Source organism: Monodelphis domestica, chromosome 6 (genome assembly GCF_027887165.1).
Source record: "Monodelphis domestica isolate mMonDom1 chromosome 6, mMonDom1.pri, whole genome shotgun sequence".
Lineage (NCBI taxonomy): Eukaryota > Metazoa > Chordata > Mammalia > Didelphimorphia > Didelphidae > Monodelphis > Monodelphis domestica.
The window spans coordinates 51,010,547-51,026,234 of record NC_077232.1 but is presented as its reverse complement, the minus strand read 5'-3'; the positions used below and the strand labels follow the sequence as shown (position 1 = coordinate 51,026,234).

Here is a 15,688-nt window from a genome sequence, read left to right as displayed (position 1 = left end):
TGAAATAAGACTTCTCTGGAAAGCAGTTTATTTCTTCAATTTGTAACCCATTAGATCTGATTGATTTGACGAAAATTAACTCCCCATCCCCCCCCCCAATGAGTCACAGACCCATCGAATTTTGGAGCTGGAAGGGACCTCAGAGAAACAGATACCAGTGGATTAGAGAGCTAGAGCTGAGAGACTTCAGAGACTATTTTATTTTATCCAATCTCTTGATTTCACAAATGAGATAACAATAAAGCCCAGGAAGTTTAAGTGACTTGCTTAAGGTCACATAACTAAACTCATTAATACAAACTAGTTCTCCTCACCCCTATTTTCTTCCCTATCCCTTGTTGGAGACATTGAGATGCACAATGGATAGAGCATTGTGTCTGGAGTCAGGAACACCTGAGTTCAAATTTAGATTCAGACATCTATGTGACCCTAGGCAACTTATTTCACCTGTCTGCCTCAGTTTCCTCAACTGTAAACTTGGGAAATTAATAGCACTTACCCAAGGGTTAATTTGAGGATCAAATGAGATAATGTATGTAGGGTACCTGGAACATAGTAGGTACTTAAGAAATGCTTTTATTCTTCTCTTTCACAACCCAGTCAGTGGAAATGAGCTGTTTCATTCTTTAATCTGTTATCCACCTTGAAAGTTTTTTAAAAATGCATCCAATTGCAGTTGGTTGCATTCATATTAGGGAAGACTCTTTTCATGAAAAGAATTGTTTTGAAATAAAAACTTAAAAGTTTGTATGGGAAATAATATAGGAAAAATGTGTTGCTGGGTTTTCTATCAGAAAATTAGGGAAGAGGGAGACCTAACCTATGAAAAGGAAGTTTGTCTGTATATCTGTAATCCATCTTTAGGAGTTCAAAATCTGGTTTCCAACACTTGTTAGATCTGTGACCCTGGACAAGTCACTTAATCTTGTTTGCCTCAGTCTTATCATCCATAAAATGATCTGGATAAGGAAATGGCAAATCATTAGGTATCTTTGCTTGGAAAATCCCAAATGGGAAAGAGTGTTAAATTTTTTTGTGCTTGGGACTCAAATATATTAATTAATTAGATGGTTGCCAGGGATTTAATTTCTAAATCCCAAAAATGAATTATTAAAGTAAATGGAATATAATTATGGTAGTTTATTTACAATAGAAGGAAGATATTAAGGAAAGAGAGACAGAGAGACAGAAAGAGAGAGAGAGAAAGAGAGAGAGAGAGAGAGAGAGAGAGAGAGAGAGAGAGAGAGAGAGAGAGAGAGAGAGAGAGAGAGAGAGAGAGAGAGAACTCTGGCTTCTCTTGATATCAGTTAGAATTTCTAAGCACCCCAGCCAGGGGAACAGAGTCTCAAAACTATGGGCCTTTCCTGGAGGCCTCAAGCCTCCAGAAGGTCAGGGTCACTAAGTCAGCTTTTCACTCACCAACAGTGACAGTCTAAAAGAAGTCTGGATGTCTGTCTTCTGGTTGCTCCTCAAGGGTCTATCTTCCAGTTGCTCCTCCAAGTTGGTGCCTGAATCTCCAAACAACTGTCTGAATGTCTGAATCTGAATGAATGCTCCAAATCTGAATGATCCAAATCCTAATCAATGATCTGAATCCAAATGATCCCCTTCTTCCTTTTGGTCCTCTTTTTAAAGATCTTATTCTCTTGTGTCACTTTCCTTAAATTTATATCTACCAGTCACAGCAGACACTTTTCTTCAGGACTGTCCATTCTTTAGTTCTCACCTTTTCTGGTTAGATAATATCTTTTTGGGTTATTTAACACCTCTTTTGTTAAATTCACCTTTTATAGTTAACACCTTTTTGTGGTTAATTCACCTTTTGTAGTTACTTAACACCTCTTTGTGGTTAATTCTAAAAATAGATTGTAGCTTACAATTCTAGCTTCACTATAAAGGAAGAGCTAAGTAACTTCTTTGTTACAATTAAGAGATTACAATTTTATCTTTACAATAAAGAAAGTGCTAAGTATCTTCATTGTTATAATCAGGAGATAGCTAAATCCAATTTTCACAATAGTCAGACATGACTGAAAAAAAAACAGAACAATAATATGTTTAGATTATTTTATTCCTTTAGCTCCATTGTTATATGTGGGACCTTGACTAGACAGTACATGGTGGGGATACACAGGTGATATGAATAATGAGTTCTTATTTCTTCTGTTCAGGATTAGGTTTCAATTCATTGCTGTTGTTTGTTTGTTGGTTTTAAGGAAGGTACAGGATATATTCCAGTGGTCCAATTAATTATTGGAGTTAGTGTGATACAGCTGAAAAAGCATGAGATTTTTTGTCATAGGATCTGAATTAAAATCTGTCCTCTACTGTATACTACCTGTATGATCTTGGGCAAGTCATTTAACTTCAGACTTCAATTTCCTCCACTATAAAATGAGGAATTTTGAGCAAATAATCTTTAAGATCCCTTCTAGCTCTAAATGACTATATAATCCTAATGTCTAGGACTTACTGAAAAAGAAAAGCTTTATTTCTTTAGGGTCATGGTGAACATTTTGCAGGGTGGTGGTAAAGTGATCATGACTATAAGGATTTCTAATTATGTCCAACTCTATTGTAAAACCACATGGACTAGCACTTTGTCCCCAGTGTTCCAGGTTTAGAGCTAATCATATATAGCATTTGCAGTCTTTCAGCACCTCAGAAACAACTGAGTTTAGCCTCTACCTAACTTTCATTAATTAAAGTTGGTGGCCACCAGGTGGTGCATTTTCCCCTTTTCTGCCCCCTTACTGAAGCAGCACCTCAGGTATTCTGTCTGACATGGTCTCCCCCATCCCCACTCCCTCACCTCCCACCCCTGCCACCCTAATTTCCTTTGCAGTGTCAGTAGCCTTGTAGGGTTCAGTTTGTGAGACTTTTCTGAGAATAATAACTAGTCATTATGATGCACTATAAAAACAACTTCTGAAAGGTTAGAATTATGCATTTCCAACAAATGTTTCTCAAAAGAATTATAAACTGTTGGCAACTATGTGAAAGAATCTCCCAAATCAATGCTAATTAGAAGAATAAAATTAAAAACAACCCTGAGGTTTTATCTCACATACAACAAATTAACAAAGATGAAATGTTTTAATTAGCCAATGTTGGCTAATGGGAGAGGCTGTGGAAAAATAGGTACACTGGGGCATTGTTGGTGGAACTGAACATAAGGACAGACATTTTAGAAAGAAGTTTGAAATTTTTCTGAGGAAGTGACCAAAATGTCTACACTTTTTGATTCAAAACTCCTTCTACCGGGTATATAACTTAAAGATGTCATTCATAAGGGGAGGGAGCTCCCACATCACTGTAATTTTATAGAAGCATTTTTTTTTCTGATAGGAAAAAAAAATCCTGGATATTAAATATATATCCATCACTATAATTTGGGAAATGGCTAAACAAATTGTAGTAAAAGAATGTAAGGGAATATTTACTGAGCAGTAAGAAGCATTGAATATGATGAATCTAGAGAAGCATGGAAAGACTTACCTGAATTGAGATGAAGTGAAATAAATAGAATTATAAAAATCCACAATGACTACAATGTATAGACTACAGTTAAGTGCAAATGGAAAGAACAGCTACCATATAACAATTGATGTTGCAAAATTTCAAAGAACAGGCATGGTTCCTGGGATATCTAGTGGTGCTCCATACTGGAAGATTGGAACATTGTCTATCAGTTTTTTGATGAATTAATCAGTTTTGTAGATTTTTTCCCTCTTTCCTCGTCTTTTCTTTAAAATTTAGTTTGTTATATGAAATTGTATTTTGAGAGAAAGGAAAGAGAAGGATATTGGGATAAATTTAAGTGTTAGAAAAGCAAAATAATAAAATTCATTTTTAAAGAGAATTAAGATTTAGGAGGTAGCATGTTCTACTAAAATGATCCCTAGGTTTGGAGTCAGAAAGGTCTCATGGAAGGCCAGTTTTTAATTAGTCATTGTCTGTCTGACGATGTTCAGATCTTTGGTTTTCTCTGATTGAAAAACCTAGAATTTTATATCTCAAAGAGACAGACTTCAGTGATCCTCTAATACAATTTCATCGTATACATGGAAAAATGAGGCTCAGTGAGGTTAGGGGTCTTGACTAAGAGTCTCACATCTAGATGATAGACTTCCTATTAAGATGGATTTTCATTTTCAACCCTATACAACACACTTCATTAGTCAATAATTCCCTAGAGCAGGAAAGAACATAAGCAATCAAGAAATTCAAGTCCCTCAATTTGCAATGAAGAAAGAATGCTTCACATTACAAATACTAAGAGAAATACAATTCAAAATAACCTTGATTTTCCATCTCACATGCAGAAAATTAACAAAGATGACGAAAGCAGGGGAAAACCAATGTTGGAGGGGCTGTGGGAAGATAGGCACCCTAGGGCATTATTGGTAGAAATGTGAATAAGTTCACTCATTTTGGAAAGCAACTTGGAATTTCTCAAATGAATTGACTAAAGTAATGAGCAATTTCCAATGAGGAAATCAAAGGCTAAAGAGAGGGATAGATTGCCCACTCTCAATTGTTTCAATATAATCTAATGCTGCTGAGAGGAAAGAACAAGCTCAAAATGAACCACCTTCATCAATCTCCTTGAATTAGAGATTTCCCTGACATGACTTACTTCCCACTGTTTATGAATCCAGTCTAGGGAAAATAGAATTTTAACCTGAACCAGAAAACCCACAGCATTTACAAAGATACCCCCTTGCAAGCCAAACACTAATAGGATTCTGAGAAATCTGTTCTCATTTTGGTCCTGAAAAGTGAGTGGCCCCAATAGAACTGTATGACTAGACACTTTCCTTGTTTCTCACAGCTATCTCATGCCTAGTTCATTCTATAAATGCCCTGACCTTTAAAGCTTTCAGTGCACAAGGCAGTTATATAATAGCATAAAGGAAGAACCCAGAGGCCTCAGATTTTTCTGAGTCACCCTGTTCTCTACTCACTCCACCCCTGTCCTCACTCTACTGCATTTTAGAGAAATCCCAAAGAAAGAAAGGAAAGCAAAGATTATGTAATAAATAAGAGCACAGTGGTTAACTCTTGGCCTGTGAGGGAGAAATAAGATGCTTTCATTGCATATTAGCATAGCATGTGCTAATTACATTCGAATATGTATAATGTGATGCTCTGTGGGAAACTCACTTGGCTAAGAATAAATTGGGAGCTACTAAGGAAAGATGGCAAAAAGAGGAGTTCTCAAGGATAAAAAAAAATCCTTCCCTTTGTTTGGGTAAGTGTTCTGGGTGGGGTATTAAGCAAGATGGAAAGATACAATCTAAACAGAACTTAACCTTTCCCCCCTTAAATCCACCTTTCAAAACTCTGAAGAGTTTTAAAAATTAATCTTTTTTATTTTGAGGTCATTAATCAATACACAAATATTTCAGGAGACAAATGATAATAAAGAAGATTGGATGTGAAGCTGGGAGATCCTATTATGCATAGAATTTTTTTAAAGTTTATTGAATTAAACTAGTTGGTAACAAATGTTCCTGTTTGTTTTCTACACGATGTCTTTGCTGATCATACTAGCTGCTAATGACCCCTGAAATCCATCTTGTATTTCTTTTGTATTAGAGTTATTTATGTACATGTTTTATACACCTGATAGAATGGAAGGTGCTTGGGGCAAGGACTGTTTCATTTTACCTCTAACATAGTACCTGATATATATTAAGCGATTAAAATTATTTCTCATTGATTCATTGATTCTGTGTACCCTTCTGAATGCCTTCTGGCTTTCTTTATGCTTTAAATGTTGGGCTGATGCTTTCTTTCCATATTCCTTCTTTGACCTTCACCATCTCTTTCCTTTTCCTTTTTTCCTTCCATTTTTAATTTCTTTAACTACCCATTAATTTCTATAAACCCAACAGAAAGCCTTCCCTTGTAACAAATGAGCATAGCCAAACAAAAGAAATTGACCCATTAGCCATAGTTGAGGATGGATGTCTAATTCTGTATCTCTGTTCTATCCACTCTCTGCCAAAGAAGAAAGGTATCCTGTGTCAGTCTTCTTGCTTTGATTAGCATTCTGTAGCTGTTCAAAGTTGTTTTCCTTTACGTAGTTATGGTCATCATGTAAATTAATCTTATAGATCCCATTTTATTCTGCATTAGCTGATACAAGTCTTTCCAGGTTTCTCTGAATCTATCTTTTTGACATTTATTTTCTTACACTGCAATAATAAGCCTTTACATTCACATACTAGAGCTTTTTTAGCTATTATCCAATTGATAGACATCTATCTCGTATCCAGTTCTTAGCTCCAACAAAAAGTGCTATCATATTCTCTTTTTTTATACATTATCATCATCTTTCTCTCCAGGATTTATATAGCATTTAGTAGGTCAAAGGCAATCTGCTAAATGCCTTACACTGATCTCATCTGATCCTCACAATAAGCATATGAAGTAGTAGGAGCTTTTATTTTTCTCCATTTTACGCTTGAGGAAACTAAGGCAAACAGTTGTTGTGACTTGCCCAGAGTCACAGAAATACTATATGTCAGAGACTGGATTTGAACTCACATCTTCCTAACCCCAAGCCCAGTGCTCTAGCCTCTGTGCTTCTTGGTTGCTCTGTGTATATGAGTTCTTTCCCTCTCAGCTTTACTGTCTTGATATATGTCTAGTAATAGTATAAGAAGGTCCAGTGGTATATAACAATTCAGTGACTTTGTTTACATGTTGCTTTCAGCACAGTTCATTCTTTAAGTCCCAACTTCTCTTTTACTGTCAATGGGGCCACTGTAATTCTTGCCAACCAAGCCCAAAATCCTTTCTTCCATCCTCTAGTACTCATGCCAGATCAATCTCTTTTATGAACAATTCTGCTAATATCTAGCTCTCAGGGCCCTTTATATGCTGACATCTACTGAGGAAGCCTATCATATTGACTGGAATGCTGGACTTCAATCAAGTAGATGTGATCTGTGTCACCATGGGCAAGTGATAGCCTCTCTGAATCTTGGTTTCCTCAGCAAAATGGGGAAAAGATCAGTCATAACAACTTCAGCATTTCCAAAAGGCTCAAATGAAAATTCTTTCCTTTTTTTTTGACCATCAGAGTTTCCTTTTGTTACTTCTGATCTCCATATGAGAACTTACCTTGTGTGGGTTCTCTATAAGTCTTTTTTTTTTAATTTTATTTAAGTTAATTTATTTAGTCAGTTTAGAACATTATTCCTTGGTTACAGGAATCATATTATTTTCCTCCCTCCCCTCCCTACCCCTTCCTGTAGCCAACACGCAATTCCACTGGGTATTACATGTATTCTTGATCAGGACCTATTTCCATGTTGTTGGTGTTTGCATTAGTATGTTCATTTAGTCTACATCTCCAAACATATCCCCTGGACCCATGTGATCAAGCAGTTGTTTTTCTTGATGTTTTTACTCCCACAGTTTTTCCTCTGAATGTGGATAGTGTCTTTTCTCATAGATCCCTCCAAGTCATTCAGGGTCACTACATTGCCACTAATGGAGAAGTCCATTACCTTCGATTGTACCACAGTGTATCAGTCTCTATGTACAATGTTTTCCTGGTTCTGCTCCTCTCACTCTGCATGAATTCCTGGAGGTTGTTCCAGTCACCATGGAATTCCTCCACTTTATTATTCCTTTAAGCACAATAGTATTCCATCTGAATACTATCTGAATACATGGCTGCAGTCTAGACACAGGACTCTTCCTATCCTCTTCACCTATCGATATAGACTACTTCAAAAGGCCAAAAAAAACCCAAATTCATATAAACGAAATGACTCCACAGTAGGGCGCAGCACTGAAGCTACTTGAGCAGTTCCACACCAAAAGAGGGTGAAATAGCTTCCACCAAAACGTGAGCTGATCCACCCTCCCCCACCCCACCTAAGGTCAGAGCCACCATGCTAGAATCAGCAAGTGGGGGGTGTGGGGGGATCTCTAGGTCCTTGGCAGCTGACTAAGAATACCAAGGACCTACTTCTGAGGGCAGCTAGACTTGAGACCTGAACAGGCTGAAGAGTGGATCTTGGGCACAGAGATAGCACAGAGAAGGGCAGGCACCCAGTAGAAGCTGGGGAAAACTGGAGAGGTAGCCTCAGGCAAAAACCATGCTCCTTAGCTCCTTACACAGAGAGCCTGCCCTCCTCACTCAGATTTCTGACTGGAAAGGGAAGGAAAAATCAGCATAGTTATGGCAGAAAATTCCCAGTAAAAACAACTTCCAAACACTAAGAAAAACAAGAAGAAGGCATTGACCCTAGATATTTTTTATGGAGAAAAAATCCAGACTACAGAGGAAATAGCAGAAAATAAACAAAGAAGTAAATGCATCCAAACCTTCCAAAAGAATGGAAATTGGTCACAAGTTCTTGAAGAATTTAAATTGGAGCTCATGAGAAATATGGAAGAGTTTTGGCAAGAAAAGTGGGAAATAGTTCAAAAAGAAAATAACAGTTTAAAAGAAAGAAACTCCCAATTGGAGAACAAAACTAAACAGCTAGAAGACATGAAAAGCAGGATAGACCAAACTGAAAAGGAAAATAAAAAGATTATAGCAGAGAACCTATCTTTAGAGACCAGAATTGGGCAATTGGAAGCCAATGATCTCACAAAACAGGAAGAATTAATAAAGCAAAGTCAAAAGACTGACAAAATAGAAAGAAACGTGAAATATCTCATTGAGAAAATGAATGATTTGAAAAACAGATTGAGAAGAGATAACTTTAGAATCATTGGTCTACCTGAAAACCCAGAAATAAACAAATCTTGACATCATACTACAAGAAATTATCCAAAAAAACTGCCCTGCTATTCTTGAACAAGAGGGCAAAATAGATATTGAAAGAGTTCATAGAACACCCTCTACACTAAATCCTCAGAAAACAACCCCCAGGAATGCAATTGCCAAATTTAAGAGCTTCCATGCTAAGGAGAAAATTTTACTAGAAGCCAAAAGAAACAATTCAGTTATCAAGGAGCACAAATCAGGATTACACAAGATCTGGCAACTTCCACACTAAAGGACCACAAGGCTTGGAATATGATATTTAGAAAGACAAAAGTACATTGAATGTTCTGTACTTCCCATGTACAGAAAAATAGAAGCATGTCATAATAACAATAGTTCATTTGAAAGATCTAAAGGTTACAGTGAACTGGAACCTCAAAAGGAATCTAAAGTGACATGTTAGCAAAAAAAAAATGCTCAGTTAATGATTAAATTTAAAAAAAAAGAATCACTGAGTACTGGAGGAGGTAATGTTACCACTATGTTCTGTCCCATAAAGACCATCATAGTATTCTTATGATCAGTTTCATGGGATGCTTATGAAGCAAGGGAAGCTAATTTATTAATCCCCTGCTGAGTGTATGGCATTCTGCAAAGCAAATTGTAAATATCTCATTTGTTTCTCACAAAACACTGGGAATTAGGTGCTGTTATTGTCCCCAATTTAACGATGAGGAAACTGAAGCAGAGAAAGAGGAGAGGTGGCTCATAACTAGTAAGTGTCTGAAGATGGATTTGAATTAAGGTCTTCCTGACTCAAGGTCCAGCAATCTGTATACTCTGGCCACCCAGATGCTTTGATAGTCCCAAGGAGCATCAGCAGGATGATAGAGGCTCTTGGAGCAAGATTATAAGAGGAGCAGTAAAAGTAAATGGAGAAAAGATGATGGAAAGAATGTAATTTTTTTTCAGCTATTTTGAGCTTTGCTCAGTGGACCAGTGATGAGACATGATCTGCTTGCCAAGAGCAGAAATTAAGCCCCCAAAGAGATAAGGGGAACAACAACAACAAAAAAAAAATATGAACATCAGCTACCAGTAGCCTAACATTGAATAAGTTTATTCCTGAGACTGAGGATTCTCCCATGCTGATGTTCTTTGAACAGGGACCAGTTGTCCAGTTTTTCCAGGTTACAGTAAAAGGTTATATAGAAAGGTATTGATACACATTAGACTAAATGAGCCAAACCTGAAACCTCTCCTATTTCTGATATTGGGTGAATATATAATTGATCCACTTTATGAAAATACAGATTAAACCCTGGAGCTTATTTAAAAACATTCAACTTTAGAGGTACGTTAGCTACCTACTATGTAGCACAGGTTGTTAAAATTGAGGGAAGCTTTGAAAAAGAAAATGCATTTGTAATCATCAATTAAAAGTACTATTTTTATTGCCATATAATAGATACTTAGGCTGCACAATAGATAGAGTGTCTATCAGACTTGAAGTCAGCAAGATTCATCTTCTGGAGTTCAAATCTGGTTTCAGACACTTATTAGTTGTGTGACCCTAGGCAAATCTCTGTAATCCTATTTGTCTCTGTTTCCTCATCTATGAAATGATCTGCAGAAGGAAATGGCAAACTCTCTAGTGTCTTTGCCAAGAAAACCCCAAATATGTTGATAAAGAATTGGATATAATTTAAACAAAAAACTAGGTGCTTAATAATTGCTTTTTGGCTATATGCCTATCTGAACTCTATGGATTTCTTTCCTTTGCTTTAAATGATTTTATTAATATTCTCTTCCTTCTTTTTTCCTTCTTCCTCTCTTGCCTTCTTTCTTTATTAGAAGATAAAATTATTTACAATATACCAGTTATGTAAAGATTAAAATTTAGGAATATGGGAGACTGAGGCAGGTAGAAATTAGTTTCTCACTGCAAGGAATATTATATTTTTTAGAGGTTTATTAAAGGTTAAAGATTAAAGAATATACAAGTAAGAAACTTGTGCCTAGGCCAGAGGCCTAGACAAAATAACCTCACATCACGCAAGAGACGCGTCTGCTCCAAACGGAAGTCCAATAGAGCCCCAAAAACCTTTGCCACCAGCTTAAATCCTTCCTCGATCTTGGCCCACCTCAGAATTCCCTTGAGATTACAAAGCATTTTGGGGAAGTAGAGCAAAGGCTTGTGGGGATTGTAGTCCTGTATTCGAGTCTATTTTTTACATACCCCCGTTTGATCATTTGCAAAAAAATTAATATTTTTCCAAAGGATTATGAAAACATAATCAATTTAAAGATTACAATAATTTGATGATAAGAGAAAAAAACAAACCCAATAATTGCTGAACGCATTGACAAAAAGCCAGTTAGGGGGCAGTCCCCTTTGGCATGAAAGTACAGATACAAATAAATGTTCAATCAACCATATCCAAAGTTAATTAGTGGCATTATTTTTATAGTCACAAGCTTTTTAGGGCATGCATTAGCAAATGTATTTCAAACTTGTAGTACTGAAAAGTCAAAAAGTTAAAGAAAATCTTAATGCTGGTGACATATGCTTCAAATATAAAAAGGAGAGAAAAAATAATAAAAAAACTGAAAAAGTATATTGTACATGCAAGAAAAATATAATAATAAAAGAGCTTTTAAAAATTCAAAAATATAGCTTATAATCATTGACACTCTGTGTCAGCTAAGAAAATATAAAATGCAAGGCTTTCTCACCAAAATGAGATCCATTTCCTCTTAATATCTGGCCATGATCACTGTGAGTAGAAGGCAAATGAATTGAACAAGGTTAACAATTTTTCATTTTTAAAAATACAGTAGTACAAATATGTAGTTACCAAAATCCCCAAAATTCTCAATAGCCCAATTAATTACAATAGCAAACAAACACACTTTCATATTTCACATAAGTTGCTGTATGACATTTTTAAAACCTATGAATTGATGGACATTTGTCACAATTTTTACAAACATAGCAATCTTTCAAACTTGGTAATAAACACATTTTTAAACAAAATAAAACTCATCTTGGGTTAAGAACATAATCAAGAAATCTAGATATCATTCTGGTACAAGTAAAGTAGTGAGCTGAAGAGCATAAATAAAGGGATGCTCCTTTTTTGGAGGCTTTTAGGGATACAAATGCCCTGAGATTAACTGCCCAACTTCCATTCACATATTTAGAAATGCAGGAAGGTTGGGGGTTATAAAAGGTATTTCACTTCAGCTACTATTGGCCTTACCTCGTGGTAGGGGCAGGCAAAAATAACCAGATTGTTAAAAAAATCCAAAAATCATATTTAAAAAAACCCTTAAAATCATTTGAGATATTTAGCACATTAAAATTCCAAAGGTTGTTAATACAATTATAACCAGTTCTGAAGTCCATCTATCCTTGGCAAAATAGAAAAAAGCTGTTGTTGTTTTTTTTTTTCATATATGGGCTTATTCACAATAATATTTGTTCAATAGTTACAGGAGAAAAACAACAGAATTTTTAAAATGAAGTACATTCAAAGTAAATTCAATCAACCTTCAGTTCAAGCAGAATAATATTGAATCCAGTAATATATGAACTTAAAATCACAAAGTTAAATCATAACAAAAAATGCAATAGAATACAGAGATTTTTATAAACCATTGGAGTCTGAAATGCCTTAGAATATAGCCTTTAGTCTCTTCAAAGTTCCTTGGGGGTTCTTATCCATTTAAATGTCTATTGTCAGAAGGCAGAGTGGTAAGGGCTAGGAAATGGGGGTTAAGGTACCCTTCCAGGGCCCCACAGCTGAGAAGTATCCAAGGCCAGATTTTAACCCAGTACCGAATGTCTTTATGTCTGCCTCTCAGTCCCTTGAGCCACCCATTTGACTCCCCAAAGTTGAATCTTTGGGCTGAATCTTTCTTCTGGCATGCAGGTGAAATCAATGAAATTACCAGAACAGTCAAAAGGTATCCTTTTAAACAGCCCATTGCTATTAAGTTTCTGTTTGAAAAATCTGTTTCTTCTCCTCTCCCTTTTCTCTCTCCCCTGATATGATACCTCCTCCTGCCCCAGTCCACGTGGAGCCCAGGCCACCCACGTGGAGTCAATACATCCCCCACCCCTGTTTTGTTACCCACCAAGGATCTGGGTTTGTTGGGCAGGCAGGTCATCAGGTGATTACAATCTTGGTTGAATCAGGTGGGCCAGGTAAGCCAGAGAAAGTCCGCTGGGCCGGGGCCAGAGCCAGAGCTAAGACAAGCAGGGCCTGGCAGAGCAGGCAGCCAGGGTGGGGCTGGGAGAAGCGGCTGTCCGAAGTGGATGGCTGCAGCAGGCAGGCAGGTGCTGATCAACAGCTTTGGGAGGGTAAAAAAAAACAGACAAGCAGGGCCAGGAGCTTGGGCACCAGGTGAGAGGCTGCAGAAGCAGGAGCAGGAGAGGGCCTCAGGCAGGAGCTGATCAAGATAGTTTTCTAAAGAGCATCTCGGAGAACCGTGGCTTTAAAAAAATCATTATCTAGGCTAAAAAATTTGAGAAGTTCTCATCCAATCTAGTGGTCGCCATCTGAAAAAAATTCCCAATAAGTTATACTAATATTTGTCTACACAGACAATTAAAAAGCACTTCAACTCAAAATAATCTTTAGGAAAAGATCATTTACAGCAAATGCATTTAAACTCCATTCTTTTCTCTACATGTTTTAAGATGATATGAAGTGAAGGTAGATAACCTGCTTTTGGAATTTTACTACCCCCTCCCCCTGCAATGACTTTGAAAATATTACATAAATTCAATGAAAAGCATTCTGATTAAGAAAAGAGTGGACATGTCTATTTCATATAAGTTGGAGATGCATAATGTCAGTGCTAAAAAAAGGCTACTGAGATAACTTCATCTGAAGCCTTCAAATGATGCATGATAAATGAATTAATCCAGAGAGGTTTAGTGACTTGTTCCAGGTCAGACAGTAGTTGTTGACAGAGTAAGGTCTAGAATTGGTATTCTTCATTCCCAATCCAGTTTCTCCCTAATCTATCTCATTGCCTACCTAGATAAGCATTGTATTATTTCTTACTTGATCTACAGCCTTATTCTTCATCTAGAATGAGCACTAATTAAGTGCCTACCGCAAAAAGAATAGCACCATCTCTTATTTCAGGGAGTTTACAATATTGAGTATGCTAGGTTTGTTTTTAAAGCATCTAGGTGTTATAATACTGTTGGACCTGTAGTCCATTCTGAACTTGAGTTCAAATTTGCCCTTAGACACTTATAAGCTTCATGACTATGAACAAGTCACTTCACCTCTGCTTCAGACTCCTCATCTGTAAACTGGAGATAATAATACATGCCTTCCAAGGTAGTTTTGAGTATCCAAAAATAATATTTGTCAACATCTAGTACCTAGTAGGCACTTAAAATGTTTTGGATCTTTCATGAAGCTTTAAAACCACATTAAAGAAACATTGCATTTGTATATGATAATTCATTTACATTATTTCTCCTTGATTCCCATGTCCTTTTGCCTGCTCAGTGGATTGGTTGCCCTCTAATTCAATCAGGGAGAACTATTTTACAATTCATATAGTAACAATAGAGTCTTAATATGTATTGTGCTTCTTTAATATAATAATACCTCCTTACCTCTTTCATGATTCTTGGTTCTGATTTTCTGTGATTGTAACAACCACCTTCAAGATATGGGTGGGAGGGGGCAGAGGAAAGGCATGACTACAGCATAGTAATTAAAATAAGTACCATTACTCTCTTAGAAATAAAGCTATATAATCTTATGTTAAGGAAAGCAGTGCTCAGGAATTTTATGCTAGAAGAGAGATACACTTGGAGGTCCATTAAAAAATTAATGTTGCATTAATGCTTTTTGCCCTCAGTTTGTAGAATTCACTACCTTCATACTTCCATTTTTTAAGATCTTTAGTTTCTTTCCAAGCTTAAGTCAAGCATGACCTTCTCCCTAAAGCCTTCCCTAATCCCCTCTCTATGTACTAGTTCCTTCCTCCCTATTTAACATATTTATTTTGTATGCAGTTTGCATTTATTTACATGCATATACAATTCGCCTCCCCCAAATAGTTCCTTTTATAAGGGAATTATTTCTTTTTTGTCTTTCTGTATTTAAATGCTAGCACACTATGGAGCACCGGTAGGCACTTAATAATATTTTTTTCTATCACGAAGTTGTTTCAGTCATGTCCAACTCTTCGTAACCCCACTTGGTTTCCTTGGCAAAGATAGGAGAGTGTTTTTTTCCAATTCCTTCTCCAATTCATTTTATAGATGAGGAAACTGAGGCAAACAGGGTTGAGTGACTTGTCCAGGGTCACACTGCTAATTTAGTGTCAGAAAATGTATTCGAATTCAGGAAGATAAGTCTTCTTGAATCCAGGCTTGGTACACTATCAACTGTGTCACAATATTGATTCATTAACTAATTCATTGATATATCTTTGTATAATCCTTCCTACCCTTCTCCAAATTTAACTCTTCCTGGTTATAGGTATCGGGTATGAGTACTCAGCTTCTACTGTTATTTTATTGACATCTTCTTCAATAATTACTGAAGACAATTTATTTTTCTATTAACAAACAACTAGTACTAACATCTGGCAGTATAGAAATTATGTGCTACTGGCCCCTCCTGCTTGTACCACATCAAGTCTGTTTAATTTTAGAGCAGGTCTTTCGCTAATTAAATATATCTGTAACCATGGTGGAATGGGCACTCCATTTACAACTACAGATTACAGCCCATCAATACCTGCTTCATGGATTATGATGATGAGAAAATGTCCTTTTCTAGTGGCCAACTTCCTACTGATTGGCCTCTCCATCTTTACCTGTACTGATATTTGAATGACAAGACCCAGCCAATGGCTGAATCATGCACATTAGAGCAGGGCTTGTCCACCTCTGACCTAACTTTTGGG

General features: G+C 36.6%; 1 protein-coding gene across 2 annotated transcripts in view; it reads left to right on the top strand.

Annotated features, from left to right (window-relative positions):
• Positions 1-15,688, top strand: part of ANO3 (anoctamin 3) — a 616,473-nt gene that overhangs the window by 209,468 nt on the left and 391,317 nt on the right. The window lies entirely within an intron of this gene.